Below are 24,890 nucleotides of genomic sequence, written 5' to 3' on the forward strand. Positions count from 1 at the left end.
TACCTCTCACATGCGAAGCGAGCGCTCTACCAATTGAGCTAATTCCCCATATTCTTCAGACTGATTTATTATATTCAAATGAGCAATAATTCAATTTTCCGATGAAAAACGAAGAGTGGAGAATCCGGGTATCGATCCCGGTACTTCTCACATGCGAAGCGAGCGCTCTACAAATTGAGCTAATTCACCATATTCTTCTGACTGATTTATTATATTCAAATGAGCAATAATTCAATTTTCCGATGAAAAACGAAGAGTGGAGAATCCGGGTATCGATCCCGGTACTTCTCACATGCGAAGCGAGCGCTCTACCAATTGAGCTAATTCCCCATATTCTTCAGACTGGTTTATTATATTCAAATGAGCAATAATTCAATTTTCCGATGAAAAACGAAGAGTGGAGAATCCGGGTATCGATCCCGGTACTTCCAACATGCGAAGCTAGCGCTCTACCAATCGAGCTAATTCCCCATATTCTTCTGACTGATTTATTATGTTCAAATGAGCAATAATTCAATTTTCCGAGGAAAAACGAAGAGTGGAGAATCCGAGTATCGATCCGGGTACTTCTCACATGCAAAGCGAGCGCTCTACTAATTTAGCTAATTCCCCATATTCTTCAGACTGATTTACTATATTAAAATGAGCAATAATTCAATTTTCCGATGAAAAACGAAGAGTGGAGAATCCGGGTATCGATCCCGGTACTTCTCACATGCGAAGCGAGCGCTCTACCAATTGAGCTAATTCCCCATATTCTTCTGACTGATTTATTATATTCAAATGAGCAATAATTCAATTTTCCGATGAAAAACGAAGAGTGGAGAATCCGGGTATCGATCCCGGTACTTTTCACATGCGAAGCGAGGGCTCTACCAATGGAGCTAATTTCCCATATTCTTCAGACTGATTTATTATATTAAAATGAGCAATAATTCAATTTTCCGATGAAAAACGAAAAGTGGAGAATCCGGGTATCGATCCCGGTACTTCTCACATGTAAAGCGTGCGCTCTACCAATTGAGCTAATTCCCCATATTCTTCAGACAGATTTATTATATTCAAATGAGCAATAATTCAATTTTCCGATGAAAAACGAAGAGTGGAGAATCCGGGTATCGATCCCGGTACTTCTCACATGCGAAGCGAGCGCTCTACGAATTGAGCTAATTCCCCATATTCTTCAGACTGATTTATTATATTCAAATGAGCAATAATTAAATTTCCCGATGAAAAACGAAGAGTGGAGAATCCGGGTATCGATCCCGGTACTTCTCACATGCGAAGCGAGCGCTCTACCAATTGAACTAATTCCCCATATTCTTCAGACTGATTTATTATATTCAAATGAGCAATAATTCAATTTTCCGATGAAAAACGAAGAGTGGAGAATCCGGGTATCGATCCCGGTACTTCTCACATGCGCAGCGAGCGCTCTACCAATTGAGCTAATTCCCCATATTCTTCTGACTGATTTATTATATTTACATGAGCAATAATTAAATTTTCCGATGAAAAACGAAGAGTGGAGAATCCGGGTATCGATCCCGGTACTTCTCACATGCGAAGCGAGCGCTCTACCAATTGAGCTAATTCCCCATATTCTTCAGACTGATTTATTATATTAAAATGAGCAATAATTCAATTTTCCGATGAAAAACGAAAAGTGGAGAATCCGGGTATCGACCCGGTACTTCTCTCATGTTAAGCGAGCGCTCTACTAATTGAGCTAATTCCCCATATTCTTCAGACTGATTTATTATATTCAAATGAGCAATAATTCAATTTTCCGATGAAAAACGAAGAGTGGAGAATCCGGGTATCGATCCCGGTACTTCTCACATGCGAAGCGAGCGCTCTACCAATTGAGCTAATTCCCCATATTCTTCTGACTGATTTATTATATTCAAATGAGCAATAATTCAATTTTCCGATGAAAAACGAAGAGTGGAGAATCCGGGTATCGATCCCGGTACTTCTCACATGCAAAGCGAGCGCTCTACCAATTGAGCTAATTCCCCATATTCTTCAGACTGATTTATTATATTAAAATGAGCAATCATTCAATTTTCCGATAAAAAACGAAAAGTGGAGAATCCGGGTATCGATCCCGGTACTTCTCTAATGTTAAGCGAGCGCTCTCCCAATTGAGCTAATTCCTCACATTCTTCAGACTGATTTATTATATTCAAATGAGCAATAATTCAATTTTCCGATGAAAAACGAAGAGTGGAGAATCCGGGTATCGATCCCGGTACTTCTCACATGCGAAGCGAGCGCTCTACGAATTGAGCTAATTCCCCATATTCTTCAGACTGATTTATTATATTCAAATGAGCAATAATTCAATTTTCCGATGAAAAACGAAGAGTGGAGAATCCGGGTATCGATCCCGGTACTTCTCACATGCGAAGCGAGCGCTCTATCAATTGAGCTAATTCCCCATATTCTTCAGACTGATTTATTATATTCAAATGAGCAATAATTCAATTTTCCGATGAAAAACGAAGAGTGGAGAATCCGGGTATCGATCCCAGTACTTCTCACATGCGACGCGAGCGCTCTACCAATTGAGCTAATTCCCCATATTCTTCAGACTGATTTATTATATTCAAATGAGCAATAATTCCATTTTCCGATGAAAAACGAAGAGTGGAGAATCCGGGTATCGATCCCGGTACTTCTCACATGCGAAGCGGGCGCTCTACTAATTTAGCTAATTCCCCATATTCTTCTGACTGATTTATTATATTTAAATGAGCAATAATTCAATTTTCCGATGAAAAACGAAGAGTGGAGAATCCGGGTATCGATCCCGGTACTTCTAACATGCGAAGCGAGCGCTCTACCAATTGAGCTAATTCCCCATATTCTTCAGACTGATTTATTATATTAAAATTAGAAATAATTCAATTTTCCGATGAAAAACGAAGACTGGAGAATCCGGGTATCGATCCCGGTATTGTTCACATGCGAAGCGAGCGCTCTACCAATCGAGCTAATTCCACATATTCTTCAGACTGATTTATTATATTCAAATGAGCAATAATTCAATTTTCCGATGAAAAACGAAGAGTGAAGAATTCGGGTATCGATACCGGTACTTCTCACATGAGAAGCGAGCGCTCTACCAATTGAGCTAATTCCCCATATTCTTCAGACTGATTTATTATATTCAACTGAGCAATAATTCAATTTACCGATTAAAAACGAAGAGTGGAGAATCCGGGTATCGATCCCGGTACTTCTCACATGCGAAGCGAGCGCTCTACCAATTGAGCTAATTCCCCATATTCTTCAGACTGATTTATTATATTCAAATGAGCAATAATTCAATTTTCCGATGAAAAACGAAGAGTGGAGAATCCGGGTATGGATACCGGTATTCTAACATGCGAAGCTAGCACTCTACCAATTGAGCTAATTCCCCATATTCTTCTGCCTTATTTATTATATTCAAATGAGCAATAATTCAATTTTCCGATGAAAAACGAAGAGCGGAGAATCCGGGTATCGATCCCGGTACTTCTCACATTCGAAGCGAGCGCTCTACCAATTGAGCTAATTCCCCATATTCTTCTGACTGATTAATTATATTCAAATGAGCAATAATCCAATTTTCCGATGAAAAACGAAGAGTGGAGAATCCGGGTATCGATCCCGGTACTTCTCACATGCGAAGCGAGCGCTCTACCAATTGAGCTAATTCCCCATATTCTTCAGACTGATTTATTATATTCAAATAAGCAATAATTCAATTTTCCGATGAAAAACGAAGAGTGGAGAATCCGGGTATCGATCCCGGTACTTCTCACATGCAAAGCGAGCGCTCTACCAATTGAGCTAATTCCCCATATTCTTCAGACTGATTTATTATATTCAAATGAGCAATAATTAAATTTCCCGATGAAAAACGAAGAGTGGAGAATCCGGGTATCGATCCCGGTACTTCTCACATGCGAAGCGAGCGCTCTACCAATTGAGCTAATTCCCCATATTCTTCAGACTGATTTATTATATTCAAATGAGCAATAATTAAATTTTCCGATGAAAAACGAAGAGTGGAGAATCCGGGTATCGATCCCGGTACTTCTCACATGCGAAGCGAGCGCTCTACCAATTGAGCTAATTCCCCATATTCTTCAGACTGATTTATTATATTAAAATGAGCAATAATTCAATTTTCCGATGAAAAACGAAAAGTGGAGAATCCGTGTATCGATCCCGGTACTTCTCTCATGTTAAGCGAGCGCTCTTCCAATTGAGCTAATTCCCCATATTCTTCAGACTGATTTATTATATTCAAATGAGCAATAATTCAATTTTCCGATGAAAAACGAAGAGTGGAGAATCCGGGTATCGAACCCGGTACTTCTCACATGCGAAGCGAGCGCTCTACCAATTGAGCTAATTCCCTATATTCCTCAGACTGATTTATTATATCCAATGAGCAATAATTCAATTTTCTTATGAAAAACGAAGAGTGGAGAATCCGGGTATCGATCCCGGTACTTCTCACATGCGAAGCGAGCGCTCTACCAATTGAGCTAATTCCCTATATTCCTCAGACTGATTAATTATATTAAAATGAGCAATAATTCAATTTTCCGATGAAAAACGAAGAGTGGAGAATCCGGGTATCGATCCCGGTACTTCTCACATGCGAAGCGAGCGCTCTACCAATTGAGCTAATTCACCATATTCTTCTGACTGATTTATTATATTCAAATGAGCAATAATTCAATTTTCCGATTAAAAACGAAAAGTGGAGAATCCGGGTATCGATCCCGGTACTTCTCACATGCGAAGCGAGCGCTCTACCAATTGAGCTAATTCCCCATATTCTTCAGACTGATTTATTATATTAAAATGAGCAATCATTCAATTTTCCGATAAAAAACGAAAAGTGGAGAATCCGGGTATCGATCCCGGTACTTCTCTCATGTTAAGCGAGCGCTCTCCCAATTGAGCTAATTCCCCATATTCTTCAGACTGATTTATTATATTCAAATGAGCAATAATTCAATTTTCCGATGAAAAACGAAGAGTGGAGAATCCGGGTATCGATCCCGGTACTTCTCACATGCGAAGCGAGCGCTCTACGAATTGAGCTAATGCCCCATATTCTTCAGACTGATTTATTATATTCAAATGAGCAATAATTCAATTTTCCGATGAAAAACGAAGAGTGGAGAATCCGGGTATCGATCCCGGTACTTCTCACATGCGAAGCTAGCGCTCTACCAATTGAGCTAATTCCCCATATTCTTCAGACTGATTTATTATATTCAAATGAGCAATAATTCAATTTTCCGATGAAAAACGAAGAGTGGAGAATCCGGGTATCGATCCCAGTACTTCTCACATGCGACGCGAGCGCTCTACCAATTGAGCTAATTCCCCATATTCTTCAGACTGATTTATTATATTCAAATGAGCAATAATTCCATTTTCCGATGAAAAACGAAGAGTGGAGAATCCGGGTATCGATCCCTGTACTTCTCACATGCGAAGCGAGCGATCTACCAATTGAGCTAATTCCCCATATTCTTCTGACTGATTAATTATATTTAAATGAGCAATAATTCCATTTTCCGATGAAAAACGAAGAGTGGAGAATCCGGGTATCGATCCCGGTACTTCTCACATGCGAAGCGGGCGCTCTACTAATTTAGCTAATTCCCCATATTCTTCTGACTGATTTATTATATTTAAATGAGCAATAATTCAATTTTCCGATGAAAAACGAAGAGTGGAGAATCCGGGTATCGATCCCGGTACTTCTAACATGCGAAGCGAGCGCTCTACCAATTGAGCTAATTCCCCATATTCTTCAGACTGATTTATTATATTAAAATTAGAAATAATTCAATTTTCCGATGAAAAACGAAGACTGGAGAATCCGGGTATCGATCCCGGTATTGTTCACATGCGAAGCGAGCGCTCTACCAATCGAGCTAATTCCCCATATTCTTCAGACTGATTTATTATATTCAAATGAGCAATAATTCAATTTTCCGATGAAAAACGAAGAGTGAAGAATTCGGGTATCGATACCGGTACTTCTCACATGAGAAGCGAGCGCTCTACCAATTGAGCTAATTCCCCATATTCTTCAGACTGATTTATTATATTCAAATGAGCAATAATTCAATGTTCCGATGAACAACGAAAAGTGGAGGATCCGGGTATCGATCCCGGTACTTCTCACATGCGAAGCGAGCGCTCTACAAATTGAGCTAATCACCCATATTCTTCAGACTGATTTATTATATTCAAATGAGCAATAATTCAATTTTCCGATGAAAAACGAAGAGTGGAGAATCCGGGTATCGATACCGGTACCTCTCACATGCGAAGCGAGCGCTCTACCAATTGAGCTAATTCCCCATATTCTTCAAACTGATTTATTATATTCACATGAGCAATAATTCAATTTTCCGATGAAAAACGAAAAGTGGAGAATACGGGTATCGATCCCGGTACTTCTCACATGCGAAGCGAGCGCTCTACCAATTGAGCTAATTCCCCTATTCTTCAAACTGATTTATTATATTCAAATGAGCAATAACTCAATTTTCCGATGAAAAACGAAGAGTGGATAATCCGGGTATCGATCTCGGTACTTCTCACATGCGAAGCGAGCGCTCTACAAATTGAGCTAATTCCCCATATTCTTCAGACTGATTTATTATATTCAAATGAGCAATAATTCAATTTTCCGATGAAAAACGAAGAGCGGAGAATCCGGGTATCGATCCCGGTACTGCTCACATGCGAAGCGAGCGCTCTACTAATTGAGCTTATTCCACATATTCTTCAAACTGATTTATTATATTCAAATGAGCAATAATTCAATTTTCCGGTGAAAAACGAAAAGTGGAGAATCCGGGTATCGATCCCGGTACTTCTCACATGCGAAGCGAGCGCTCTACAAATTAAGCTAATTCCCTATATTCTTCAAACTGATTTATTATATTCAAATTAGCAATAATTTCAATTTTCCGATGAAAAACGAAGAGTGGAGAATCCGGGTATCGATCCCGGTACTTCTCACATGCGAAGCGAGCGCTCTACTAACTTAGCTAATTCCCCATATTCTTCTGACTGATTTATTATATTAAAATGAGCAATAATTCAATTTGCCGATGAAAAACGAAGAGTGGAGAATCCGGGTATCGATCCCGGTACTGCTCACATGCGAAGCGAGCGCTCTACCAATTGAGCGTATTCCCCATATTCTTCAGACTGATTTATTATATTCAAATGAGCAATAATTCAATTTTCCGATAAAAAACGAAGAGTGGAGAATCCGGGTATCGATCCCGGTACTTCTCACATGCGAAGCGAGCGCTCTACTAATTTAGCTAATTTCCACAATTCTTCTGACTGATTTATTATATTCAAATGAGCAATAATTCAATTTTCCGATGAAAAACGAAGTGTGGAGAATCCGGGTATCGATCCCGGTACTTCTCACATGCGAAGCGAGCGCTCTACCAATTGAGCTAATTCCCCATATTCTTCAGGCTGATTTATTATATTCTAATGAGCAATAATTCAATTTTCCGATGAAAAACGAAGAGTGGAGAATCCGGGTATCGATCCCAGTACTTCTCACATGCGACGCGTGCGCTCTACCAATTGAGCTAATTCCCCATATTCTTCAGACTGATTTATTATATTCAAATGAGCAATAATTCCATTTTCCGATGAAAAACGAAGAGTGGAGAATCCGGGTATCGATCCCGGTACTTCTCACATGCGAAGCGAGCGCTCTACCAATTGAGCTAATTCCCCATATTCTTCTGACTGATTTATTATATTTAAATGAGCAATAATTCCATTTTCCGATGAAAAACGAAGAGTGGAGAATCAAGGTATCGATACCGGTACCTCTCACATGCGAAGCGAGCGCTCTACCAATTGAGCTAATTCCCCATATTCTTCAGACTGATTTATTATATTCAAATGAGCAATAATTCAATTATCCGATGAAAAACGAAGAGTGGAGAATCCGGGTATCGATCCCGGTACTTCTCACATGCGAAGCGAGCGCTCTACCAATTGAGCTAATTCACCATATTCTTCTGACTGATTTATTATATTCAAATGAGCAATAATTCAATTTTCCGATGAAAAACGAAGAGTGGAGAATCCGGGTATCGATCCCGGTACTTCTCACATGCGAAGCGAGCGCTCTACCAATTGAGCTAATTCCCCATATTCTTCAGACTGGTTTATTATATTCAAATGAGCAATAATTCAATTTTCCGATGAAAAACGAAGAGTGGAGAATCCGGGTATCGATCCCGGTACTTCCAACATGCGAAGCTAGCGCTCTACCAATCGAGCTAATTCCCCATATTCTTCTGACTGATTTATTATGGTCAAATGAGCAATAATTCAATTTTCCGAGGAAAAACGAAGAGTGGAGAATCCGAGTATCGATCCGGGTACTTCTCACATGCAAAGCGAGCGCTCTACTAATTTAGCTAATTCCCCATATTCTTCAGACTGATTTACTATATTAAAATGAGCAATAATTCAATTTTCCGATGAAAAACGAAGAGTGGAGAATCCGGGTATCGATCCCGGTACTTCTCACATGCGAAGCGAGCTCTCTTCCAATTGAGCTAATTTCCCATATTCTTCAGACAGATTTATTATATTCAAATGAGCAATAATTCAATTTTCCGATGAAAAACGAAGTGTGGAGAATCCGGGTATCGATCCCGGTACTTCTCACATGCGAAGCGAGCGCTCTACCAATTGAGCTAATTCCCCATATTCTTCAGACTGATTTATTATATTCAAATGAGCAATAATTAAATTTCCCGATGAAAAACGAAGAGTGGAGAATCCGGGTATCGATCCCGGTACTTCTCACATGCGAAGCGAGCGCTCTACCAATTGAACTAATTCCCCATATTCTTCAGACTGATTTATTATATTCAAATGAGCAATAATTCAATTTTCCGATGAAAAACGAAGAGTGGAGAATCCGTGTATCGATCCCGGTACTTCTCACATGCGCAGCGAGCGCTCTACCAATTGAGCTAATTCCCCATATTCTTCTGACTGATTTATTATATTTACATGAGCAATAATTAAATTTTCCGATGAAAAACGAAGAGTGGAGAATCCGGGTATCGATCCCGGTACTTCTCACATGCGAAGCGAGCGCTCTACCAATTGAGCTAATTCCCTATATTCTTCAGACTGATTTATTATATTAAAATGAGCAATAATTCAATTTTCCGATGAAAAACGAAAAGTGGAGAATCCGGGTATCGACCCGGTACTTCTCTCATGTTAAGCGAGCGCTCTACTAATTGAGCTAATTCCCCATATTCTTCAGACTGATTTATTATATTCAAATGAGCAATAATTCAATTTTCCGATGAAAAACGAAGAGTGGAGAATCCGGGTATCGATCCCGGTACTTCTCACATGCGAAGCGAGCGCTCTACCAATTGAGCTAATTCCCTATATTCCTCAGACTGATTTATTATATTCAAATGAGCAATAATTCATCTTTCCGATGAAAAACGAAGACTGGAGAATCCGGGTATCGATCCCGGTACTTCTCACATGCGAAGCGAGCGCTCTACCAATTGAGCTAATTCCCCATATTCTTCTGACTGATTTATTATATTCAAATGAGCAATAATTCAATTTTCCGATGAAAAACGAAGAGTGGAGAATCCGGGTATCGATCCCGGTACTTCTCACATGCGAAGCGAGCGCTCTACCAATTGAGCTAATTCCCCATATTCTTCAGACTGATTTATTATATTAAAATGAGCAATCATTCAATTTTCCGATAAAAAACGAAAAGTGGAGAATCCGGGTATCGATCCCGGTACTTCTCTAATATTAAGCGAGCGCTCTCCCAATTGAGCTAATTCCCCATATTCTTCAGACTGATTTATTATATTCAAATGAGCAATAATTCAATTTTCCGATGAAAAACGAAGAGTGGAGAATCCGGGTATCGATCCCGGTACTTCTCACATGCGAAGCGAGCGCTCTACGAATTGAGCTAATTCCCCATATTCTTCAGACTGATTTATTATATTCAAATGAGCAATAATTCAATTTTCCGATGAAAAACGAAGAGTGGAGAATCCGGGTATCGATCCCGGTACTTCTCACATGCGAAGCGAGCGCTCTATCAATTGAGCTAATTCCCCATATTCTTCAGACTGATTTATTATATTCAAATGAGCAATAATTCAATTTTCCGATGAAAAACGAAGAGTGGAGAATCCGGGTATCGATCCCAGTACTTCTCACATGCGACGCGAGCGCTCTACCAATTGAGCTAATTCCCCATATTCTTCAGACTGATTTATTATATTCAAATGAGCAATAATTCCATTTTCCGATGAAAAACGAAGAGTGGAGAATCCGGGTATCGATCCCGGTATTGTTCACATGCGAAGCGAGCGCTCTACCAATTGAGCTAATTCCCCATATTCTTCTGACTGATTTATTATATTTAAATGAGCAATAATTCCATTTTCCGATGAAAAACGAAGAGTGGAGGATCCGGGTATCGATCCCGGTACTTCTCACATGCGAAGCGGGCGCTCTACTAATTTAGCTAATTCCCCATATTCTTCTGACTGATTTATTATATTTAAATGAGCAATAATTCAATTTTCCGATGAAAAACGATGAGTGGAGAATCCGGGTATCGATCCCGGTACTTCTAACATGCGAAGCGAGCGCTCTACCAATTGAGCTAATTCCCCATATTCTTCAGACTGATTTATTATATTAAAATTAGAAATAATTCAATTTTCCGATGAAAAACGAAGACTGGAGAATCCGGGTATCGATCCCGGTATTGTTCACATGCGAAGCGAGCGCTCTACCAATCGAGCTAATTCCCCATATTCTTCAGACTGATTTATTATATTCAAATGAGCAATAATTCAATTTTCCGATGAAAAACGAAGAGTGAAGAATTCGGGTATCGATACCGGTACTTCTCACATGAGAAGCGAGCGCTCTACCAATTGAGCTAATTCCCCATATTCTTCAGACTGATTTATTATATTCAAATGAGCAATAATTCAATTTTCCGATTAAAAACGAAGAGTGGAGAATCCGGGTATCGATCCCGGTACTTCTCACATGCGAAGCGAGCGCTCTACCAATTGAGCTAATTCCCCATATTCTTCAGACTGATTTATTATATTCAAATGAGCAATAATTCAATTTTCCGATGAAAAACGAAGAGTGGAGAATCCGGGTATGGATACCGGTATTCTAACATGGGAAGCTAGCGCTCTACCAATTGAGCTAATTCCCCATATTCTTCTGCCTTATATATTATATTCAAATGAGCAATAATTCAATTTTCCGATGAAAAACGAAGAGCGGAGAATCCGGGTATCGATCCCGGTACTTCTCACATTCGAAGCGAGCGCTCTACCAATTGAGCTAATTCCCCATATTCTTCTGACTGATTTATTATATTCAAATGAGCAATAATCCAATTTTCCGATAATAAACGAAGAGTGGAGAATTCGGGTATCGACCCCGGTACTTCTCACATGCTAAGCGCGCGCTCTACCCATTGAGCTAATTCCACATATTCTTCAAACTGATTTATTATATTCAAATGAGCAATAATTCAATGTTCCGATGAACAACGAAAAGTGGAGGATCCGGGTATCGATCCCGGTACTTCTCACATGCGAAGCGAGCGCTCTACAAATTGAGCTAATCACCCATATTCTTCAGACTGATTTATTATATTCAAATGAGCAATAATTCAATTTTCCGATGAAAAACGAAGAGTGGAGAATCCGGGTATCGATCCCGGTACTTCTCACATGCGAAGCGAGCGCTCTACCAATTGAGCTAATTCCCCATATTCTTCTGACTGATTTATTATATTTAAATGAGCAATAATTCCATTTTCCGATGAAAAACGAAGAGTGGAGAATCCGGGTATCGATCCCGGTACTTCTCACATGCGAAGCGGGCGCTCTACTAATTTAGCTAATTCCCCATATTCTTCTGACTGATTTATTATATTCAAATGAGCAATAATTCAATTTTCCGATGAAAAACGATGAGTGGAGAATCCGGGTATCGATCCCGGTACTTCTAACATGCGAAGCGAGCGCTCTACCAATTGAGCTAATTCCCCATATTCTTCAGACTGATTTATTATATTAAAATTAGAAATAATTCAATTTTCCGATGAAAAACGAAGACTGGAGAATCCGGGTATCGATCCCGGTATTGTTCACATGCGAAGCGAGCGCTCTACCAATCGAGCTAATTCCCCATATTCTTCAGACTGATTTATTATATTCAAATGAGCAATAATTCAATTTTCCGATGAAAAACGAAGAGTGAAGAATTCGGGTATCGATACCGGTACTTCTCACATGAGAAGCGAGCGCTCTACCAATTGAGCTAATTCCCCATATTCTTCAGACTGATTTATTATATTCAAATGAGCAATAATTCAATTTTCCGATGAAAAACGAAGAGTGGAGAATCCGGGTATCGATCCCGGTACTTCTCACATGCGAAGCGAGCGCTCTACCAATTGAGCTAATTCCCCATATTCTTCAGACTGATTTATTATATTCAAATGAGCAATAATTCAATTTTCCGATGAAAAACGAAGAGTGGAGAATCCGGGTATGGATACCGGTATTCTAACATGCGAAGCTAGCGCTCTACCAATTGAGCTAATTCCCCATATTCTTCTGCCTTATTTATTATATTCAAATGAGCAATAATTCAATTTTCCGATGAAAAACGAAGAGCGGAGAATCCGGGTATCGATCCCGGTACTTCTCACATTCGAAGCGAGCGCTCTACCAATTGAGCTAATTCCCCATATTCTTCTGACTGATTTATTATATTCAAATGAGCAATAATCCAATTTTCCGATAATAAACGAAGAGTGGAGAATTCGGGTATCGACCCCGGTACTTCTCACATGCTAAGCGCGCGCTCTACCCATTGAGCTAATTCCACATATTCTTCAAACTGATTTATTATATTCAAATGAGCAATAATTCAATGTTCCGATGAACAACGAAAAGTGGAGGATCCGGGTATCGATCCCGGTACTTCTCACATGCGAAGCGAGCGCTCTACAAATTGAGCTAATCACCCATATTCTTCAGACTGATTTATTATATTCAAATGAGCAATAATTCAATTTTCCGATGAAAAACGAAGAGTGGACAATCCGGGTATCGATACCGGTACCTCTCACATGGGAAGCGAGCGCTCTACCAATTGAGCTAATTCCCCATATTCTTCAAACTGATTTATTATATTCAAATGAGCAATAATTAAATTTTCCGATGAAAAACGAAAAGTGGAGAATCCGGGTATCGATCCCGGTACTTCTCACATGCGAAGCGAGCGCTCTACCAATTGAGCTAATTCCCCTATTCTTCAAACTGATTTATTATATTCAAATGAGCAATAACTCAATTTTCCGATGAAAAACGAAGAGTGGAGAATCCGGGTATCGATCTCGGTACTTCTCACATGCGAAGCGAGCGCTCTACAAATTGAGCTAATTCCCCATATTCTTCTGACTGATTTATTATATTCAAGTGAGCAATAATTCAATTTGCCGATGAAAAAGGAAGAGTGGAGAATCCGGGTATCGATCCCGGTACTGCTCACATGCGAAGCGAGCGCTCTACCAATTGAGCGTATTCCCCATATTCTTCAGACTGATTTATTATATTCAAATGAGCAATAATTCAATTTTCCGATAAAAAACGAAGAGTGGAGAATCCGGGTATCGATCCCGGTACTGCTCACATGCGAAGCGAGCGCTCTACCAATTGAGCGTATTCCCCATATTCTTCAGACTGATTTATTATATTCAAATGAGCAATAATTCAATTTTCCGATAAAAAACGAAGAGTGGAGAATCCGGGTATCGATCCCGGTACTTCTCACATTCGAAGCGAGCGCTCTACTAATTGAGCTAATTCCCCATATTCTTCAGGCTGATTTATTATATTCAAATGAGCAATAATTCAATTTTCCGATGAAAAACGAAGAGTGGAGAATCCGGGTATCGATCCCGGTACTTCTCACATGCGAAGCGAGCGCTCTACCAATTGAGCTAATTCCACATATTCTTCAGACTGATTTATTATATTCAAATGAGCAATAATTCAATTTTACGATGAAAAACGAAGAGTGGAGAATCCGGGTATCGATCCCGGTACTTCTCACATGCGAAGCGAGCGCTCTACCAATTGAGCTAATTCCCCATATTCTTCAGACTGATTTATTATATTCAAATGAGCAATAATTCAATTTTCCGATGAAAAACGAAGAGTGGAGAATCCGGGTATCGATCCCGGTACTTCTCACATGCGAAGCGAGCGCTCTACAAATTGAGCTAATTCCCTATATTCTTCAAACTGATTTATTATATTCAAATGAGCAATAATTCAATTTTCCGATGAAAAACGAAGAGTGGAGAATCCGGGTATCGATCCCGGTACTTCTGACATGCGAAGCGAGCGCTCTACCAATTGAGCTAATTCCCCATATTCTTCAGACTGATTTATTATATTCAAATTAGCAATAATTTAAATTTTCCGATGAAAAACGAAGAGTGGAGAATCCGGGTATCGATCCCGGTACTTCTCACATGCGAAGCGAGCGCTCTACTAACTTAGCTAATTCCCCATATTCTTCTGACTGATTTATTATATTCAAATGAGCAATAATTCAATTTGCCGATGAAAAACGAAGAGTGGAGAATCCGGGTATCGATCCCGGTACTGCTCACATGCGAAGACAGCGCTCGACCAATTGAGCTAATTCCCCATATTCTTCAGGCTGATTTATTATATTCAAATGAGCAATAATTCAATTTTCCGATGAAAAACGAAGACTGGAGAATCCGGGTATCGATCCCGGTACTTCTCACATGCGAAGCGAGCGCTCTACCAATTGAGCTAATTCCACATATTCTTCAGACTGATTTATTATATTCAAATGAGCAATAATTCAATTTTACGATGAAAAACGAAGAGTGGAGAATCCGGGTATCGATCCCGGTACTTCTCACATGCGAAGCGAGCGCTCTACCAATTGAGCTAATTCCCCATATTCTTCAGACTGATTTATTATATTCAAATGAGCAATAATTCAATTTTCCGATGAAAAAAGAAGAGTGGAGAATCCGGGTATCGATCCCGGTACTTCTCACATGCGAAGCGAGCGCTCTACAAATTGAGCTAATTCCCTATATTCTTCAAACTGATTTATTATATCTAAATGAGCAATAATTCAATTTTCCGATGAAAAACGAAGAGTGGAGAATCCGGGTATCGATCCCGGTACATCTGACATGCGAAGCGAGCGCTCTACCAATTGAGCTAATTCCCCATATTCTTCAGACTGATTTATTATATTCAAATTAGCAATAATTTAAATTTTCCGATGAAAAACGAAGAGTGGAGAATCCGGGTATCGATCCCGGTACTTCTCACATGCGAAGCGAGCGCTCTACTAACTTAGCTAATTCCCCATATTCTTCTGACTGATTTATTATATTCAAATGAGCAATAATTCAATTTTCCGATAAAAAACGAAGAGTGGAGAATCCGGGTATCGATCCCGGTACTTCTCACATGCGAAGCGAGCGCTCTACTAATTGAGCTAATTCCCCATATTCTTTAGGCTGATTTATTATATTCAAATGAGCAATAATTCAATTTTCCGATGAAAAACGAAGACTGGAGAATCCGGGTATCGATCCCGGTACTTCTCACATGCGAAGCGAGCGCTCTACCAATTGAGCTAATTCCACATATTCTTCAGACTGATTTATTATATTCAAATGAGCAATAATTCAATTTTACGATGAAAAACGAAGAGTGGAGAATCCGGGTATCGATCCCGGTACTTCTCACATGCGAAGCGAGCGCTCTACCAATTAAGCTAATTCCCCATATTCTTCAGACTGATTTATTATATTCAAATGAGCAATAATTCAATTTTCCGATGAAAAACGAAGAGTGGAGAATCCGGGTATCGATCCCGGTACTTCTCACATGCGAAGAAAGCGCTCTACAAATTGAGCTAATTCCCTATATTCTTCAAACTGATTTATTATATTCAAATGAGCAATAATTCAATTTTCCGATGAAAAACGAAGAGTGGAGAATCCGGGTATCGATCCCGGTACTTCTGACATGCGAAGCGAGCGCTCTACCAATTGAGCTAATTCCCCATATTCTTCAGACTGATTTATTATATTCAAATGAGCAATAATTTCAATTTTCCGATGAAAAACGAAGAGTGGAGAATCCGGGTATCGATCCCGGTACTTCTCACATGCGAAGCGAGCGCTCTACTAACTTAGTAAATTCCCCATATTCTTCTGACTGATTTATTATATTCAAATGAGCAATAATTCAATTTGCCGATGAAAAACGAAGAGTTGAGAATCCGGGTATCGATCCCGGTTCTGCTCACATGCGAAGCGAGCGCTCTACCAATTGAGCGTATTCCCCATATTCTTCAGACTGATTTATTATATTCAAATGAGCAATAATTCAATTTTCCGATAAAAAACGAAGAGTGGAGAATCCGGGTATCGATCCCGGTACTTCTCACATGCGAAGCGAGCGCTCTACTAATTTAGCTAATTTCCCATATTCTTCTGACTGATTTATTATATTCAAATGAGCAATAATTCAATTTTCCGATGAAAAACGAAGTGTGGAGAATCCGGGTATCGATCCCGGTACTTCTCACATGCGAAGCGAGCAATCTACCAATTGAGCTAATTCCCCATATTCTTCAGGCTGATTTATTATATTCAAATGAGCAATAATTCAATTTTCCGATGAAAAACGAAGACTGGAGAATCCGGGTATCGATCCCGGTACTTCTCACATGCGAAGCGAGCGCTCTACTAACTTAGCAAATTCCCCATATTCTTCTGACTGATTTATTATATTCAAATGAGCAATAATTCAATTTGCCGATGAAAAACGAAGAGTGGAGAATCCGGGTATCGATCCCGGTTCTGCTCACATGCGAAGCGAGCGCTCTACCAATTGAGCGTATTCCCCATATTCTTCAGACTGATTTATTATATTCAAATGAGCAATAATTCAATTTTCCGATAAAAAACGAAGAGTGGAGAATCCGGGTATCGATCCCGGTACTTCTCACATGCGAAGCGAGCGCTCTACTAATTTAGCTAATTTCCCATATTCTTCTGACTGATTTATTATATTCAAATGAGCAATAATTCAATTTTCCGATGAAAAACGAAGTGTGGAGAATCCGGGTATCGATCCCGGTACTTCTCACATGCGAAGCGAGCAATCTACCAATTGAGCTAATTCCCCATATTCTTCAGGCTGATTTATTATATTCAAATGAGCAATAATTCAATTTTCCGATGAAAAACGAAGACTGGAGAATCCGGGTATCGATCCCGGTACTTCCCACATGCGAAGCGAGCGCTCTACCAATTGAGCTAATTCCACATATTCTTCAGACTGATTTATTATATTCAAATGAGCAATAATTCAATTTTACGATGAAAAACGAAGAGTGGAGAATCCGGGTATCGATCCCGGTACTTCTCACATGCGAAGCGAGCGCTCTACCAATTGAGCTAATTCCCCATATTCTTCAGACTGATTTATTATATTCAAATGAGCAATAATTCAATTTTCCGATGAAAAACGAAGAGTGGAGAATCCGGGTATCGATCCCGGTACTTCTCACATGCGAAGAAAGCGCTCTACAAATTGAGCTAATTCCCTATATTCTTCAAACTGATTTATTATATTCAAATGAGCAATAATTCAATTTTCCGATGAAAAAAGAAGAGTGGAGAATCCGGGTATCGATCCCGGTACTTCTGACATGCGAAGCGAGCGCTCTACCAATTGAGCTAATTCCCCATATTCTTCAGACTGATTTATTATATTCAAATGAGCAATAATTTCAATTTTCCGATGAAAAACGAAGAGTGGAGAATCCGGGTATCGATCCCGGTACTTCTCACATGCGAAGCGAGCGCTCTACTAACTTAGCAAATTCCCCATATTCTTCTGACTGATTTATTATATTCAAATGAGCAATAATTCAATTTGCCGATGAAAAACGAAGAGTGGAGAATCCGGGTATCGATCCCGGTTCTGCTCACATGCGAAGCGAGCGCTCTACCAATTGAGCGTATTCCCCATATTCTTCAGACTGATTTATTATAGTCAAATGAGCAATAATTCAATTTTCCGATAAAAAACGAAGAGTGGAGAATCCGGGTATCGATCCCGGTACTTCTCACATGCGAAGCGAGCGCTCTACTAATTTAGCTAATTTCCCATATTCTTCTGACTGATTTATTATATTCAAATGAGCAATAATTCAATTTTCCGATGAAAAACGAAGTGTGGAGAATCCGGGTATCGATCCCGGTACTTCTCACATGCGAAGCGAGCAATCTACCAATTGAGCTAATTCCCCATATTCTTCAGGCTGATTTATTATATTCAAATGAGCAATAATTCAATTTTCCGATGAAAAACGAAGACTGGAGAATCCGGGTATCGATCCCGGTACTTCTCACATGCGAAGCGAGCGCTCTACCAATTGAGCTAATTCCCCATATTCTTCAGACTGATTTATTATATTCAAATGAGCAATAATTCAATTTTCCGATGAAAAACCAAGAGTGGAGAATCCGGGTATCGATCCCGGTACTTCTCACATGCGAAGCGAGCGCCCAACCAATTGAGCTAATTCCCCATATTCTTTAGACTGATTTATTATATTCAAATGAGCAATAATTCAATTTTACGATGAAAAACGAAGAGTGGAGAATCCGGGTATCGATCCCGGTACTTCTCACATGCGAAGCGAGCGCTCTACCAAGTGAGCTAATTCCCCATATTCTTCAGACTGATTTATTATATTCAAATGAGCAATAATTCAATTTTCCGATGAAAAACGAAGAGTGGAGAATCCGGGTATCGATCCCGGTACTTCTCACATGCGAAGCGAGCGCTCTACAAATTGATCTAATTCCCCATATTCTTCTGATTGATTTATTATATTCAAATGAGCAATAATTCCATTTTCCGATGAAAAACGAAGAGTGGAGAATCCGGGTATCGATCCCGGTACTGCTCACATGCGAAGCGAGCGCTCTACTAATTGAGCTAATTCCACATATTCTTCAAACTGATTTATCATATTCAAATGAGCAATAATTCAATTTTCCGATTAAAAACGAAAAGTGGAGAATCCGGGTATCGATCCCGGTACTTCTCACATGCGAAGCGAGCGCTCTACTAACTTAGCTAATTCCCCATATTCTTCTGACTGATTTATTATATTCAAATGAGCAATAATTCCATTTTCCGATGAAAAACGAAGAGTGGAGAATCCGGGTATCGATCCCGGTACTGCTCACATGCGAAGCGAGCGCTCTACTAATTGAGCTAATTCCACATATTCTTCAAACTGATTTATTATATTCAAATGAGCAATAATTCAATTTTCCGATGAAAAACGAAAAGTGGAGAATCAAGGTATCGATCCCGGTACTTCTCACATGCGAAGCGAGCGCTCTACAAATTGAGCTAATTCCACATATTCTTCAAACTGATTTATTATATTCAAATGAGCAATAATTCAATTTTCCGATGAAAAACGAAGAGTGGAGAATCCGGGTATCGATCCCGGTACTTCTCACATGCGAAGCGAGCGCTCTACCAATTGAGCTAATTCCCCATATTCTTCAGACTGATTTATTATATTCAAATGAGCAATAATTCAATTTTACGATGAAAAACCAAGAGTGGAGAATCCGGGTATCGATCCCGGTACTTCTCACATGCGAAGCGAGCGCTCTACCAATTGAGCTAATTCCCCATATTCTTCAGACTGATTTATTATATTCAAATGAGCAATAATTCAATTTTCCGATGAAAAACGAAGATTGGAGAATCCGGGTATCGATCCCGGTACTTCTCACATGCGAAGCTAGCGCTCTACCAATTGAGCTAATTCCCCATATTCTTCAGACTGATTTATTATATTCAAATGAGCAATAATTCAATTTTCCGATGAAAAACGAAGAGTGGAGAATCCGGGTATCGATCCCGGTACTTCTCACATGCGAAGCGAGCGCTCTACAAATTGATCTAATTCCCCATATTCTTCTGACTGATTTATTATATTCAAATGAGCAATAATTCCATTTTCCGATGAAAAACGAAGAGTGGAGAATCCGGGTATCGATCCCGGTACTGCTCACATGCGAAGCGAGCGCTCTACTAATTGAGCTAATTCCACATATTCTTCAAACTGATTTATTATATTCAAATGAGCAATAATTCAATTTTCCGATTAAAAACGAAAAGTGGAGAATCCGGGTATCGATCCCGGTACTTCTCACATGCGAAGCGAGCGCTCTACTAACTTAGCTAATTCCCCATATTCTTCTGACTGATTTATTATATTCAAATGAGCAATAATTCCATTTTCCGATGAAAAACGAAGAGTGGAGAATCCGGGTATCGATCCCGGTACTGCTCACATGCGAAGCGAGCGCTCTACTAATTGAGCTAATTCCACATATTCTTCAAACTGATTTATTATATTCAAATGAGCAATAATTCAATTTTCCGATGAAAAACGAAAAGTGGAGAATCAAGGTATCGATCCCGGTACTTCTCACATGCGAAGCGAGCGCTCTACAAATTGAGCTAATTCCACATATTCTTCAAACTGATTTATTATATTCAAATGAGCAATAATTCAATTTTCCGATGAAAAACGAAGAGTGGAGAATCCGGGTATCGATCCCGGTACTTCTCACATGCGAAGCGAGCGCTCTACCAATTGAGCTAATTCCCCATATTCTTCAGACTGATTTATTATATTCAAATGAGCAATAATTCAATTTTACGATGAAAAACCAAGAGTGGAGAATCCGGGTATCGATCCCGGTACTTCTCACATGCGAAGCGAGCGCTCTACCAATTGAGCTAATTCCCCATATTCTTCAGACTGATTTATTATATTCAAATGAGCAATAATTCAATTTTCCGATGAAAAACGAAGATTGGAGAATCCGGGTATCGATCCCGGTACTTCTCACATGCGAAGCTAGCGCTCTACCAATTGAGCTAATTCCCCATATTCTTCAGACTGATTTATTATATTCAAATGAGCAATAATTCAATTTTCCGATGAAAAACGAAGAGTGGAGAATCCGGGTATCGATCCCGGTACTTCTCACATGCGAAGCGAGCGCTCTACAAATTGATCTAATTCCCCATATTCTTCTGACTGATTTATTATATTCAAATGAGCAATAATTCCATTTTCCGATGAAAAACGAAGAGTGGAGAATCCGGGTATCGATCCCGGTACTGCTCACATGCGAAGCGAGCGCTCTACTAATTGAGCTAATTCCACATATTCTTCAAACTGATTTATTATATTCAAATGAGCAATAATTCAATTTTCCGATTAAAAACGAAAAGTGGAGAATCCGGGTATCGATCCCGGTACTTCTCACATGCGAAGCGAGCGCTCTACTAACTTAGCTAATTCCCCATATTCTTCTGACTGATTTATTATATTCAAATGAGCAATAATTCCATTTTCCGATGAAAAACGAAGAGTGGAGAATCCGGGTATCGATCCCGGTACTGCTCACATGCGAAGCGAGCGCTCTACCAATTGAGCTAATTCCACATATTCTTCAAACTGGTTTATTATATTCAAATGAGCAATAATTCAATTTTCCGATGAAAAACGAAAAGTGGAGAATCCGGGTATCGATCCCGGTACTTCTCACATGCGAAGCGAGCGCTCTACAAATTGAGCTAATTCCACATATTCTTCAAACTGATTTATTATATTCAAATGAGCAATAATTCAATTTTCCGATGAAAAACGAAGAGTGGAGAATCCGGGTATCGATCCCGGTACTTCTGACATGCGAAGCGAGCGCTCTACCAATTGAGCGTATTCCCCATATTCTTCAGACTGATTTATTATATTCAAATGAGCAATAATTCAATTTTCCGATAAAAAACGAAGAGTGGAGAATCCGGGTATCGATCCCGGTACTTCTCACATGCGAAGCGAGCGCTCTACTAATTTAGCTAATTTCCCATATTCTTCTGACTGATTTATTATATTCAAATGAGGAATAATTCAATTTTCCGATGAAAAACGAAGTGTGGAGAATCCGGGTATCGATCCCGGTACTTCTCACATGCGAAGCGAGCGCTCTACCAATTGAGCTAATTCCCCATATTCTTCAGGCTGATTTATTATATTCAAATGAGCAATAATTCAATTTTCCGATGAAAAACGAAGACTGGAGAATCCGGGTATCGATCCCGGTACTTCTCACATGCGAAGCGAGCGCTCTACCAATTGAGCTAATTCCCCATATTCTTCAGACTGATTTATTATATTCAAATGAGCAATAATTCAATTTTCCGATGAAAAACGAAGAGTGGAGAATCCGGGTATCGATCCCGGTACTTCTCACATGCGAAGCGAGCGCTCTACAAATTGATCTAATTCCCCATATTCTTCTGACTGATATATTATATTCAAATGAGCAATAATTCCATTTTCCGATGAAAAACGAAGAGTGGAGAATCCGGGTATCGATCCCGGTACTGCTCACATGCGAAGCGAGCGCTCTACTAATTGAGCTAATTCCACATATTCTTCAAACTGATTTATTATATTCAAATGAGCAATAATTCAATTTTCCGATTAAAAACGAAAAGTGGAGAATCCGGGTATCGATCCCGGTACTTCTCACATGCGAAGCGAGCGCTCTACTAACTTAGCTAATTCCCCATATTCTTCTGACTGATTTATTATATTCAAATGAGCAATAATTCCATTTTCCGATGAAAAACGAAGAGTGGAGAATCCGGGTATCGATCCCGGTACTGCTCACATGCGAAGCGAGCGCTCTACTAATTGAGCTAATTCCACATATTCTTCAAACTGGTTTATTATATTCAAATGAGCAATAATTCAATTTTCCGATGAAAAACGAAAAGTGGAGAATCCGGGTATCGATCCCGGTACTTCTCACATGCGAAGCGAGCGCTCTACAAATTGAGCTAATTCCACATATTCTTCAAACTGATTTATTATATTCAAATGAGCAATAATTCAATTTTCCGATGAAAAACGAAGAGTGGAGAATCCGGGTATCGATCCCGGTACTTCTGACATGCGAAGCGAGCGCTCTACCAATTGAGCGTATTCCCCATATTCTTCAGACTGATTTATTATATTCAAATGAGCAATAATTCAATTTTCCGATAAAAAACGAAGAGTGGAGAATCCGGGTATCGATCCCGGTACTTCTCACATGCGAAGCGAGCGCTCTACTAATTTAGCTAATTTCCCATATTCTTCTGACTGATTTATTATATTCAAATGAGGAATAATTCAATTTTCCGATGAAAAACGAAGTGTGGAGAATCCGGGTATCGATCCCGGTACTTCTCACATGCGAAGCGAGCGCTCTACCAATTGAGCTAATTCCCCATATTCTTCAGGCTGATTTATTATATTCAAATGAGCAATAATTCAATTTTCCGATGAAAAACGAAGACTGGAGAATCCGGGTATCGATCCCGGTACTTCTCACATGCGAAGCGAGCGCTCTACCAATTGAGCTAATTCCCCATATTCTTCAGACTGATTTATTATATTCAAATGAGCAATAATTCAATTTTCCGATGAAAAACGAAGATTGGAGAATCCGGGTATCGATCCCGGTACTTCTCACATGCGAAGCGAGCGCTCTACAAATTGAGCTAATTCCCCATATTCTTCTGACTGATTTATTATATTCAAATGAGCAATAATTCCATTTTCCGATGAAAAACGAAGAGTGGAGAATCCGGGTATCGATCCCGGTACTTATCACATGCGAAGCGAGCGCTCTACCAATTGAGCTAATTCCCCATATTCTTCAGACTGATTTATTATATTCAAATGAGCAATAATTCAATTTTCCGATGAAAAACGAAGAGTGGAGTGTCAGGGTATCGATCCCGGTACTTCTCACATGCGAAGCGAGCGCTCTACCAATTGCGCAAATTCCCCATATTCTTCAGACTGATTTATTATATTAAAATGAGCAATAATTCAATTTTCCGATGAAAAACGAAGAGTGGAGAATCCGGGTATCGATACCGGTACTTCTCACATGCGAAGCTAGCGCTCTACCAATTGAGCTAATTCCCTATATTCTTCTGCCCGATTTATTGTATTCAAATGAGCAATAATTCAATTTTCCGATGAAAAACGAAGACTGGAGAATCCGGGTATCGATCCCGGTACTTCTCACATGCGAAGCGAGCGCTCTACAAATTGATCTAATTCCCCATATTCTTCTGACTGATATATTATATTCAAATGAGCAATAATTCAATTTTACGATGAAAAACGAAGAGTGGAGAATCCGGGTATCGATCCCGGTACTTCTCACAGGCGAAGCGAGCGCTCTACCAATATAGCTAATTCCCCATATTCTTCAGACTGATTTATTATATTCAAATGAGCAATAATTCAATTTTCCGATGAAAAACGAAGAGTGGAGAATCCGGGTATCGATCCCGGTACTTCTCACATGCGAAGCGAGCGCTCTACCAATTGAGCTAATTCCCCATATTCTTCTGACTGATTTATTATATTCAAATGAGCAATAATTCAATTTTCCGATGAAAAATGAAGAGTGGAGAATCCGGGTATCGATCCCGGTACTTCTCACATGCGAAGCGATCGCTCTACCAATTGAGCTAATTCCCCATATTCTTCAGACTGATTTATTATATTCA

At 39.5% G+C, this 24,890-nt stretch overlaps 38 non-coding genes across 38 annotated transcripts; all 38 read right to left on the reverse strand.

The window, feature by feature from the left end:
* Positions 1 to 257: 257 nt before the first annotated feature.
* Positions 258 to 330, reverse strand: Trnaa-cgc (transfer RNA alanine (anticodon CGC)). Its single transcript has one exon. It is a non-coding gene; the product is annotated as a tRNA-Ala (tRNA).
* A 350-nt stretch (positions 331 to 680) lies between these two features.
* Positions 681 to 753, reverse strand: Trnaa-cgc (transfer RNA alanine (anticodon CGC)). Its single transcript has one exon. It is a non-coding gene; the product is annotated as a tRNA-Ala (tRNA).
* A 773-nt stretch (positions 754 to 1,526) lies between these two features.
* Positions 1,527 to 1,599, reverse strand: Trnaa-cgc (transfer RNA alanine (anticodon CGC)). The gene has a single exon. It is a non-coding gene; the product is annotated as a tRNA-Ala (tRNA).
* Positions 1,600 to 1,807: 208 nt separating this feature from the next.
* Positions 1,808 to 1,880, reverse strand: Trnaa-cgc (transfer RNA alanine (anticodon CGC)). Its single transcript has one exon. It is a non-coding gene; the product is annotated as a tRNA-Ala (tRNA).
* A 68-nt stretch (positions 1,881 to 1,948) lies between these two features.
* Trnaa-ugc (transfer RNA alanine (anticodon UGC)) lies at positions 1,949 to 2,021 on the reverse strand. The gene has a single exon. It is a non-coding gene; the product is annotated as a tRNA-Ala (tRNA).
* Positions 2,022 to 3,217: 1,196 nt separating this feature from the next.
* On the reverse strand, positions 3,218 to 3,290 carry Trnaa-cgc (transfer RNA alanine (anticodon CGC)). Its single transcript has one exon. It is a non-coding gene; the product is annotated as a tRNA-Ala (tRNA).
* Positions 3,291 to 3,498: 208 nt separating this feature from the next.
* On the reverse strand, positions 3,499 to 3,571 carry Trnas-cga (transfer RNA serine (anticodon CGA)). Its single transcript has one exon. It is a non-coding gene; the product is annotated as a tRNA-Ser (tRNA).
* A 68-nt stretch (positions 3,572 to 3,639) lies between these two features.
* Trnaa-cgc (transfer RNA alanine (anticodon CGC)) lies at positions 3,640 to 3,712 on the reverse strand. The gene has a single exon. It is a non-coding gene; the product is annotated as a tRNA-Ala (tRNA).
* A 68-nt stretch (positions 3,713 to 3,780) lies between these two features.
* Positions 3,781 to 3,853, reverse strand: Trnaa-ugc (transfer RNA alanine (anticodon UGC)). Its single transcript has one exon. It is a non-coding gene; the product is annotated as a tRNA-Ala (tRNA).
* A 68-nt stretch (positions 3,854 to 3,921) lies between these two features.
* On the reverse strand, positions 3,922 to 3,994 carry Trnaa-cgc (transfer RNA alanine (anticodon CGC)). The gene has a single exon. It is a non-coding gene; the product is annotated as a tRNA-Ala (tRNA).
* Positions 3,995 to 4,062: 68 nt separating this feature from the next.
* On the reverse strand, positions 4,063 to 4,135 carry Trnaa-cgc (transfer RNA alanine (anticodon CGC)). Its single transcript has one exon. It is a non-coding gene; the product is annotated as a tRNA-Ala (tRNA).
* Positions 4,136 to 4,344: 209 nt separating this feature from the next.
* Trnaa-cgc (transfer RNA alanine (anticodon CGC)) lies at positions 4,345 to 4,417 on the reverse strand. Its single transcript has one exon. It is a non-coding gene; the product is annotated as a tRNA-Ala (tRNA).
* A 349-nt stretch (positions 4,418 to 4,766) lies between these two features.
* Trnaa-cgc (transfer RNA alanine (anticodon CGC)) lies at positions 4,767 to 4,839 on the reverse strand. The gene has a single exon. It is a non-coding gene; the product is annotated as a tRNA-Ala (tRNA).
* Positions 4,840 to 7,445: 2,606 nt separating this feature from the next.
* Trnaa-cgc (transfer RNA alanine (anticodon CGC)) lies at positions 7,446 to 7,518 on the reverse strand. The gene has a single exon. It is a non-coding gene; the product is annotated as a tRNA-Ala (tRNA).
* A 209-nt stretch (positions 7,519 to 7,727) lies between these two features.
* Positions 7,728 to 7,800, reverse strand: Trnaa-cgc (transfer RNA alanine (anticodon CGC)). Its single transcript has one exon. It is a non-coding gene; the product is annotated as a tRNA-Ala (tRNA).
* Positions 7,801 to 8,150: 350 nt separating this feature from the next.
* On the reverse strand, positions 8,151 to 8,223 carry Trnaa-cgc (transfer RNA alanine (anticodon CGC)). The gene has a single exon. It is a non-coding gene; the product is annotated as a tRNA-Ala (tRNA).
* A 491-nt stretch (positions 8,224 to 8,714) lies between these two features.
* Positions 8,715 to 8,787, reverse strand: Trnaa-cgc (transfer RNA alanine (anticodon CGC)). Its single transcript has one exon. It is a non-coding gene; the product is annotated as a tRNA-Ala (tRNA).
* A 772-nt stretch (positions 8,788 to 9,559) lies between these two features.
* Trnaa-cgc (transfer RNA alanine (anticodon CGC)) lies at positions 9,560 to 9,632 on the reverse strand. The gene has a single exon. It is a non-coding gene; the product is annotated as a tRNA-Ala (tRNA).
* Positions 9,633 to 9,700: 68 nt separating this feature from the next.
* Positions 9,701 to 9,773, reverse strand: Trnaa-cgc (transfer RNA alanine (anticodon CGC)). Its single transcript has one exon. It is a non-coding gene; the product is annotated as a tRNA-Ala (tRNA).
* A 1,337-nt stretch (positions 9,774 to 11,110) lies between these two features.
* Positions 11,111 to 11,183, reverse strand: Trnaa-cgc (transfer RNA alanine (anticodon CGC)). Its single transcript has one exon. It is a non-coding gene; the product is annotated as a tRNA-Ala (tRNA).
* Positions 11,184 to 11,391: 208 nt separating this feature from the next.
* Positions 11,392 to 11,464, reverse strand: Trnas-cga (transfer RNA serine (anticodon CGA)). Its single transcript has one exon. It is a non-coding gene; the product is annotated as a tRNA-Ser (tRNA).
* Positions 11,465 to 11,814: 350 nt separating this feature from the next.
* On the reverse strand, positions 11,815 to 11,887 carry Trnaa-cgc (transfer RNA alanine (anticodon CGC)). The gene has a single exon. It is a non-coding gene; the product is annotated as a tRNA-Ala (tRNA).
* Positions 11,888 to 12,519: 632 nt separating this feature from the next.
* Trnaa-cgc (transfer RNA alanine (anticodon CGC)) lies at positions 12,520 to 12,592 on the reverse strand. The gene has a single exon. It is a non-coding gene; the product is annotated as a tRNA-Ala (tRNA).
* A 208-nt stretch (positions 12,593 to 12,800) lies between these two features.
* Positions 12,801 to 12,873, reverse strand: Trnas-cga (transfer RNA serine (anticodon CGA)). The gene has a single exon. It is a non-coding gene; the product is annotated as a tRNA-Ser (tRNA).
* A 491-nt stretch (positions 12,874 to 13,364) lies between these two features.
* On the reverse strand, positions 13,365 to 13,437 carry Trnaa-cgc (transfer RNA alanine (anticodon CGC)). Its single transcript has one exon. It is a non-coding gene; the product is annotated as a tRNA-Ala (tRNA).
* A 772-nt stretch (positions 13,438 to 14,209) lies between these two features.
* Trnaa-cgc (transfer RNA alanine (anticodon CGC)) lies at positions 14,210 to 14,282 on the reverse strand. The gene has a single exon. It is a non-coding gene; the product is annotated as a tRNA-Ala (tRNA).
* Positions 14,283 to 15,056: 774 nt separating this feature from the next.
* Trnaa-cgc (transfer RNA alanine (anticodon CGC)) lies at positions 15,057 to 15,129 on the reverse strand. The gene has a single exon. It is a non-coding gene; the product is annotated as a tRNA-Ala (tRNA).
* A 2,467-nt stretch (positions 15,130 to 17,596) lies between these two features.
* On the reverse strand, positions 17,597 to 17,669 carry Trnaa-cgc (transfer RNA alanine (anticodon CGC)). Its single transcript has one exon. It is a non-coding gene; the product is annotated as a tRNA-Ala (tRNA).
* A 915-nt stretch (positions 17,670 to 18,584) lies between these two features.
* On the reverse strand, positions 18,585 to 18,657 carry Trnaa-cgc (transfer RNA alanine (anticodon CGC)). Its single transcript has one exon. It is a non-coding gene; the product is annotated as a tRNA-Ala (tRNA).
* Positions 18,658 to 19,712: 1,055 nt separating this feature from the next.
* Trnaa-cgc (transfer RNA alanine (anticodon CGC)) lies at positions 19,713 to 19,785 on the reverse strand. Its single transcript has one exon. It is a non-coding gene; the product is annotated as a tRNA-Ala (tRNA).
* A 68-nt stretch (positions 19,786 to 19,853) lies between these two features.
* Trnaa-cgc (transfer RNA alanine (anticodon CGC)) lies at positions 19,854 to 19,926 on the reverse strand. The gene has a single exon. It is a non-coding gene; the product is annotated as a tRNA-Ala (tRNA).
* Positions 19,927 to 20,840: 914 nt separating this feature from the next.
* Trnaa-cgc (transfer RNA alanine (anticodon CGC)) lies at positions 20,841 to 20,913 on the reverse strand. Its single transcript has one exon. It is a non-coding gene; the product is annotated as a tRNA-Ala (tRNA).
* A 68-nt stretch (positions 20,914 to 20,981) lies between these two features.
* Trnaa-cgc (transfer RNA alanine (anticodon CGC)) lies at positions 20,982 to 21,054 on the reverse strand. The gene has a single exon. It is a non-coding gene; the product is annotated as a tRNA-Ala (tRNA).
* A 1,196-nt stretch (positions 21,055 to 22,250) lies between these two features.
* On the reverse strand, positions 22,251 to 22,323 carry Trnaa-cgc (transfer RNA alanine (anticodon CGC)). The gene has a single exon. It is a non-coding gene; the product is annotated as a tRNA-Ala (tRNA).
* Positions 22,324 to 22,391: 68 nt separating this feature from the next.
* On the reverse strand, positions 22,392 to 22,464 carry Trnaa-cgc (transfer RNA alanine (anticodon CGC)). Its single transcript has one exon. It is a non-coding gene; the product is annotated as a tRNA-Ala (tRNA).
* A 1,055-nt stretch (positions 22,465 to 23,519) lies between these two features.
* On the reverse strand, positions 23,520 to 23,592 carry Trnaa-cgc (transfer RNA alanine (anticodon CGC)). Its single transcript has one exon. It is a non-coding gene; the product is annotated as a tRNA-Ala (tRNA).
* A 68-nt stretch (positions 23,593 to 23,660) lies between these two features.
* Trnaa-cgc (transfer RNA alanine (anticodon CGC)) lies at positions 23,661 to 23,733 on the reverse strand. Its single transcript has one exon. It is a non-coding gene; the product is annotated as a tRNA-Ala (tRNA).
* A 914-nt stretch (positions 23,734 to 24,647) lies between these two features.
* Positions 24,648 to 24,720, reverse strand: Trnaa-cgc (transfer RNA alanine (anticodon CGC)). The gene has a single exon. It is a non-coding gene; the product is annotated as a tRNA-Ala (tRNA).
* Positions 24,721 to 24,890: the final 170 nt, after the last annotated feature.

This window comes from Euprymna scolopes, chromosome 39 (assembly GCF_053919585.1).
Source record: "Euprymna scolopes isolate OS-2025 chromosome 39, ASM5391958v1, whole genome shotgun sequence".
NCBI classification, from domain to species: Eukaryota; Metazoa; Mollusca; class Cephalopoda; order Sepiida; family Sepiolidae; genus Euprymna; species Euprymna scolopes.